Genomic DNA, 8,431 nt, shown 5'->3' on the forward strand with positions numbered 1-8,431 from the left:
AAACGATTATAATCATTCATAATAGAGGAAAAATTGACTTACAAAAAAAAAAAAAAAAAAAAAAAAAATATATATATATATATAGAGAGAGAAAAAGAAAAGAAAAGCTATCTCTTTCTTTCTTTCTTTTCCATCTTTCTTTCTTTTTTTAGAATTTTGCTGTTCGGAAAAGGGCGAGTTGCTGACGATGAGACTGAAAATACTTTGCGAGGACCGTTGCGAGGACATAGCGGTGAACCTCGCTGCAGCGTGCATACGCTCCCTTAGAAGAAGCGACCGATTAAGATCGCTTTCAGATCCCCATCAGATTCATTACATGATTGACGTATATATTGTCCTCCTGTACAAATTGAAACGCACGCAAGATATTTTCGCTCAAGTGAGTATAACTAACATATCAGCGAGACGATTATTATTATAATATTTATTTATTAATTTAATTGATTAAATTAATATATTCAAAATTGATGTTCGAATTAATTCTCTTTTATTTCTTTTTCTTCATTTCCATTTCATTTCATTTCATTTTCATTCGTTAGATATACTCTTTATTATTCTTATAATTGTTTAATAAGAGAATATTATTGAAGTTGATAACGATAAAATTATTCGTTTCAGCTAAAATTAATGGACCTTAATGATGGACTCGAATTAGTACAGAGATTAAGCGGAGAAAAACCAACTAAATATGGAACAGCTCGTGTTTGGAGAAATTCTATAAAAGCTGCGGAATTAGTAGCCCAGTATCTTGTAACCGCCGGCATGGTACGACCGGTATCAGAAACCGGTGCGAATATTTTGGAACAAATTTTTAATTCCTGGGCATTGTTACATTCAAAATTGAAAGATATTACACCAACTTTATCTGGGATGATTAGAAAATTAATAGAACCTGCCGAAAGTGCTCAACATATATACATATTCTGTGCTGTACTTATCAAGCATGTGAGTACAATACTTAACGTTAGAACTACTGACTTATTTTTACATCTGTTAATCAGAAACGTATATTTGAAGAAGATAAAAAAAAGAAAAAGAAAGAAAAAAGGATACTTTATTATGTTTAACTCATTTAATTTTACTACACTATAAACGAACACAAATAATTCTATAATAATTATGATTTTAGTAATTATAAAAGTACAATTCTAATTCTTCGTTTTGTCGAGTTTGATAGTTCTAATGTTAATTAGAACAGGTATGTATAAATAAAATATTCTTATAATATCTTATAAATTTTTTATTGCAGTTTGGCGACAGTATAAAACCATTGGTAATCGAGTTATATATAAGGGCATTAACGACTGATATGAATGAGTTGGAAAGTCAAAAGGCAAAATCGGACAAAGAAAAAGTACGAGAAACGGCCAAACGTTTGAGCACACAATTTCTCAAATTGGCTGACGTAGTTGGTAGCAATATCGGTATAGCGAGAGAATGCGTTCTAACGGCATTTTCTTTGCATCCTACCAGAGCTTGTTACGACAGGATAAAGGATATTGCAATAGCCTGTGGAAAAACGAAGCAAGATGATGGTTCGTTGAACGATGTCGTTGAAAATGAGAAACTTCCAAATACGTCGACGAACGATCATTCGACCACGTCGATAACGAAAAGTGAAAAGACTGTTTCGGAAAGGGGTGGAATTTCGATATCACGTAATGGTAGCATCCTAGAATCCTTATCGTCGTCCTCTTCCGCTACCACTACCAACACCACCACCAACAACACTAGCATCAACACCACCAACACCGTCACCGCCAACACCACCGCCACCACAAGTATTATCTCTACCTCTACATCCAGTTCCATCCCCACAACATATTCTTCCTCTTCATTAGTTGCGACCATAGCTTCGTCGTCCTTGACGAGTACGATAATGACGATCGCAGCACCAACTCCAGTGACGAAAAAGGCCATAGATTTTCAGAACGGCAAAGTATCAAAAACCTTTGAGCGTACGGATCAGCTGTTGAAAAGTATGTTGACGGCTTCGCGAAAAAACGATAACGTGCCGCTCAACGATAAGTGTCTTTTACATCCGAAAAGAAGTTCTACTAGCGATGGCCCATTGGGAGAGCTCTGTTTCAATTGTGGTGAATTTACCGGCGACGAAACAACAAATAGTAAATCTCCTGAGGCATGTACAACTGCGGAAAACGTAGAAAGGACGTTAGACGCTTTGATCTTGATAAAGGGTGAAGCTGTTACGGGATCGGCGAATTATGACGAAAAGTCCGTACCAAATCAAGTTCTCGATGCTGAGAAACTTGGACTTTCGCCACAGTTATGCGACGATTTGTCGGTAGTTCTCAGTAGTCCGAGATATCATATGCTTAGTTGGGTATTAGATTGGAAAGAATTGAATAATTTATGCGAGAGGTATTTGGAAAATGCAGAAGAGATGCGAAATACGAATAAGGAGTTGAAGTATCTCAATATTGACTATTCGCAATTCAAAGATTGGCCGTCGGAAGATGATACGAAGGATGTATTTTTTGGTATTGAAAAGGGCTATGAACAATGGGCCGATTTGCCGTCTGATGGTTCGGAACAATTTGGTAGTTTTCAACCAGCAGGAGGCTACAAAAGATCTTCAACGAGACGAAGTTTGGATGATACGACTACTACGGATTCGGACAGTGGAAGTGTATTGCGCGTTCGAAGGACAGGAAGACAACGCAAAGTTCATAGGCTTGAATCCTCCGAAAGCGATTACGACAGCGCAGAACGTAAACCAAAACATTTTAGGAATCGTGCTAGCTCTGTCTCCGACTCTGATAGTAACACGCAAGATAGCCAAACCGATAGTCTCGGTAGTGACGGTTGTAGATTAGAAACCAAAAAGAAAGCTAGTAAATCTTCTAATAAGGAAATTAGTAAGAAACGAGTTAAGCCATCGAAATTAACCGTCGATTCTGTTTCACATTTTCACATGTTGGTTAACGAAAATGTCAGGCATGCTTCTTCTCACGAGGACGCAAGTGGTTCCGACGTGAGTACCAACGACATAATAACTCTATTTTCCGCTGATATGGATGAAAGCAAACGAGAAACGATCAAAGGGTCTGCTTATACGGCAGCAGCACCATTAATAATAACCGAAAGAAGAAGCGATCCTGCGGTATTGAAATCTTTGCGAATGTTTAGGCCACAAAATGCAAAAAAGCCGACGAGGATAGCGCAGATATTACAAAAAAATTTGCTTAATAAAAGCAAAGACAATAAGTTAAACGAGGAGTCCAGTAGCGTAGCCAAATTTGCGCCAATGCTGAGTACGTTGAATTTAAGTCCAAAAATCGTTTTAACCAGAGCGGATGAAATTGATAGGAAATTAGTTCGTTCAAAAAAAAAACAGCGACTTAGTACCGGTGATATCACTAGCGAACTAATTAATATACAAAAGACCATGCCCTTCTCACCTAACAAAAACGTAATGACTACATTTCAGAAACAAAAAAACTGTACTGGCAATAATTCAAGTAAAACTGATTTAGTAGGTACCGTAGATAGTCGAGATTTAAGCTCCGTTAAATCTAATTTGGGTAAGAACAAATTTGATATACTTGCGAAGGCGGTAAGAGACTCGGATATATTAGCAAAAAATGTACCAGGTTTGAATTCCTTAGATATGATGGTACCACCGAGGGTTCGATCAACTGTAAACGTTGTACAACTATCTCGAAACATTCCACAGAGTCCTAATTCAGGTTCTACCAATAGCGGTAATACACCTCCAAGACCAAACAGAACACCAAGCGTAGCTGGTAGTATTCAGTTACCTGGTACACCATCTTCCGGTGGACACGACAGCGGTGTCGGGATGAGTCCAGCCGGTCAAACGCCACCACCAAGATCATCTGCTTTACCTGACATAGGCGAGGAAGCTAATCAGCCACCAGACACATCTTCAACTACCCCAACGAATACGATTCATTTCGAGTCAGATACAACTCCAAGAACTGCTATGCGACGTGGTAGTCAACATCAGTCTCCAAAAAAATCACCCTCGCCTTGTTCGGCAGCGACAACAACTACAACGATAACGACTACGACGACGACATCATCCTCGTCATCGCCGTCTTCAACGGTCGTACCATCTTCATCGATCGGATCCGAACAATTACAAATAGTTTGCAAACCTGACGGTACTTACCAGTTGGCTTCGGTCAATCCCAACGTACTGACGAATCAAAGGAATGTTCTTACTTTGCAGAACTTGGATGACGGAAACGTTGGAAATTTTTCACGACAGACGCAACGTAACACGGAAGGAACCAGTAACTCCAGCAATAGAAATACTTACGACAGATTATCGTCCGTGAAGGTATCTTCGCAACCAGGTCAAAATGCAGGCTTGCCAAAGTTTCAACAAGCATTCGGTAGGACGATTTATACATTATCGACGGAGACGAGTAGCGGAACGGTTACTACGACAGAGTCACTTGTTCAATCTGCGTCCACGCAAAAGACAACAAATCTTTCGAAAGCTGTACAAACATCAGTACCTAACGCACAGCAGACTAATTCAGCGACAGGTATCAACGTACAGTCAATAACCAACATTCCTAATCTACAATTATCTGCTGGTAGACAAATATTGAATATCGTTCAAAGTTCAAGCGCTAACGCAAACACGGGAACCAACTTGAATACGAATCAAACGTTGACGCAGCTCGTGCAAAGTGTGCAGAACGCTTCCCCAGGTGTAATATATACGCACAAAATACCAGTTACGATATCAACCACGAATCCTAGCCAATTGAATATCATACCAACGATATCTCATGCTAATTCTATACCAACAGGTAGAACGCCGGTAGTGAAACTGAATATCATTCGTACCGCTGCTCCCTTAAGACCACAAAATCTTACTGGTACGATACAGGCTGTACTTACGACTCCTAGATTGCAACAACAAACTCAACAGAATGTAAGAACCGACAATTTATTGAGCTCACCGATAGAGGTACCAAATCAAGTAAGTTCGACGACTTTGGAACAATTACGAGAATTTGAGAGTGTTTTGGAACAAGTTAAGGAAAGGAGTACCATTCAACCTCAATCACATCAATCTCTGTCATCTACGACAACTACTACTGTACAAACGCAAACAACAACGCAATCGAATAAGCAACAACAACAGCAGCAACAAAAACAACAAACATCGCAACAGTCGCAGCAACAACAAGTATCCGTTAGCGCGCTTGCTCAGCAACTTTTGATGCCAACGCAATCAAGTAGCAACAATGAGTTCTCCGGTAACGGTAACAACGTTACGTTTCAACAAGACGTCTTTCCTCAAAAAGTTTCGCTCGCTTATGTAAGTCAAAACGCGGCAAGTGGCGCTGTCAAGGTATCAAATTCGACGCCAGTAGTTGTTGTAACAAGTTATTGCCAACCGGTAGCCTCGCCGGCGTTAAGTGTTACTTCCCAAAGTTCGTCGAGTCCGTGCGTAACTCCAGCGCCTGCTCCGGTTCCTTCATCCGGTAAAACACCTTCTACTCCACCTTCTTCGAAGACATCTAAGAAATCTTCTTCTAAAACTGTGAAAACAAGTGCGACGAACACGTCTAAGGCTTCGCCTATACCGAAACCTCAACAAAAGCCACAGGAAGACGAACAGACGGCCCAAAGGATTTATGCTATTTTAGACGAATACGCGGAACAATTAAGAAATTCGCCAGATCTTAATAACAAACCTGCCCCGAGAAGAAGATCCAATCCTCCAACTAATCCGAGTCAATCCTCGAAGAGGAAAAAATCTAGCTCGAGTAAGACAAAACCGCAAACATCGGAATTAAGTCCGAGTGCGGATGATCTTGGGAGGACAATGGGTAGCGAAGATTCTTCAAGCGGAGTCGTACACGTTCAAGATAGCCCTGCAAGTTTTGTAACTACCGAAGAACCATCGACGAATGTAACAAACACCAACGATACGAATGCCGAAATACGTAATCTGACCAGCGATTCTAGCGACGGTGTCGAATTGAACGTTAAAAGGCGTAATCTCATATTCGCCGAACCAGGCGCTGGTCAACCAAGAGCTGTCATCGTTCAGGAAGCTTTACAAACTAGTTCTGTCAGCGTTAGCGAAGCTATTGCATCAGTAACAGGAAAAGTTGGAAGTACGGCTGTCTTGGTACCAGGTACAAATTATATTTTACCAATGAATTTAATGAAAAGTGGTCAACAATTTACGATAGTATCGAGCGGATCTAAGTTCCTTACTACTATGCCAGCGACCGTCAGAGCAACCGGTAATACCGGTGTATCTAACACACTGGTACTACAATCTTTTCTAAATCAAGCTGGTAAAATAATTTCTCAGCCTACACAAGTGAAACAAGTTAAGATACCAACATTACAGACTTTATCGGGCAATCAGTCGTTAAATACTACGCAAAATACTGTTCAAAATGCTTCTGTCGTTATTCCACAAACGGCAACTAGCAATCAATTTTCAGGAGAATCTATAAACGAGAAAAATAATATTATAAGTGATATCAACGCGTCGAAATCTGACGTAACTGCTTCTGTGGCAGGTTCTACGGAATCAGCGACAAGTACTATTGTGGTTAATAAGACTAATCCAACTATTGGTTTGATTCAACGAAATCTTAACGAGATATCAGAAAATCAACAGATTTGTAGTGTAATTACGAGTAATCCAAATTTGGCCTTACAGAGTACGAGATTGTTTAACTCTTCTATGCATAAGATAACAACGCCCACGGGATTGAAAACTGAAAACGTGGTGTGTCTAACGCCAGGAACAATTTCTCATTCGACCGAAAAGAAATCATCGCAAGATAATCAGACGCATAATGAAAAACCGGTATCTATTCAAACAGCAGCAACGATTGCTTTAGCTTTTGCTGCACAATCAACAGATCCTTTAATAAATGGCAGTCAGCAACAGCAAAAGGATATTAAGGAATCTTCTTCCGATATAATATCCGATGCTAAGATAATTTCACCTAAAACGGTCAAGAGAAAAATAGAGGATGCTGTGAGCATGCAGGAAATCGTGCCTAGAAATTTAATCTCTACGAACTCCGTTGTTTGCTCCAACATCGTTACGTCTTTACAAAATAATACGAAGATCGGTAAGATTCTAACGAATGAATTATGAATAAATTACCATGAATAATTAATTAATTGATAATATCATTGATTTTTCTTTTGGAATGAATGTTTTTTTATTATTTGATCAATTCATTTGTTTATTTACAGATTCCATGTCCACTATTGCGTCTAGCAATAAAGATTCATCGAATATCGAAAATTCAACGCAATATTTAGTGACAGGTGGTCCTAGTAGTTCGGACAGTCAGGAATCCCCGGTTCAACAATCTAGCGAATCGGTTGACGTGTCTTGTAAAATTGGTAACGGTTTGTTATATGGAAACGCAAGATTACAAGAGGCATGGGAGCCAGAAGGAAAGGTATCTCCAGATACACCATGGAGGTACGTGCCTACGTCAACAAATCCTTTGGGAATCGAGCCATTGAAGGTATATTCAAGGGAAAACGATAACTCGGATAATGTACAAAGCGTGCTGCAAATAATCAATAAGGGACAAGGAATAGAAATGGCGAGTGGACAAGTTTATCAAACGAATACGAAGAAATATTTTATGAATCATACTTTAGAGCCATTTCAACAGTATTCGAACAAGAGTATTATGAAGAGCCAATTAAATCAAAGGTTAGATCGTGAATTGTTACAACAAAAAATGGAAAAGAAAACGGCTGCATTAGAGCGTGAGCTTAGATTGCAAAAGAGTTTATCGGAGGAATGCGAGGATTTAGGTGTTGACGAGCCAAGTACCAGCGATTTATTTCCAGAAGCAGATTTGTTGTTCGATACGAATCATTCACCTTCGTTCGACCATTCCTCGCAAGATGCATCCTGCAGTCAATCCCTGGGGATGAAATCGTACAGCAGTTCCTATTTTCGTCCTTTGGACTCGTCGAGCGGTAGCAGGGACGCAAGTCCGGTTGCTGATTTCAAATTGAACGAACGTAGAAAGAATGCGACCCAACGTACGAGAAGTCTAAAAGATACGAGTAAAAGAAGGAAGGGGGATAAGGCGATAGAATTACAATCGGAAAATCCTGCTAAACATATGCGCTTCACGTTAGAAAATTTAAGCCAGGACGAGGAAGGTTCGAATAGTAATTCCGACATGTCAAGACTTTCCCCGACTCATTTACCTTTGCTTGAAAATGATTCCTCGAAGGATATTAACCGAATAAAGATGGACTCGAGGAATGGTTCGAAAGAAGGCTCGCCGAGCAGCGTATCCAGCATTCCATCTAACATTAAATTGGACATGGATCTTGATTCGGAATCTTTGCCGCCGAGTATAAATGTAAATAATACGTCGGCTGCTAGCTCGGGTGATGAGAGTTTGACGTTGCTCGG

The sequence above is a fragment of the Vespa mandarinia genome, chromosome 6 (assembly GCF_050613455.1).
Source record: "Vespa mandarinia isolate Hongniang chromosome 6, ASM5061345v1, whole genome shotgun sequence".
NCBI classification, from domain to species: Eukaryota; Metazoa; Arthropoda; class Insecta; order Hymenoptera; family Vespidae; genus Vespa; species Vespa mandarinia.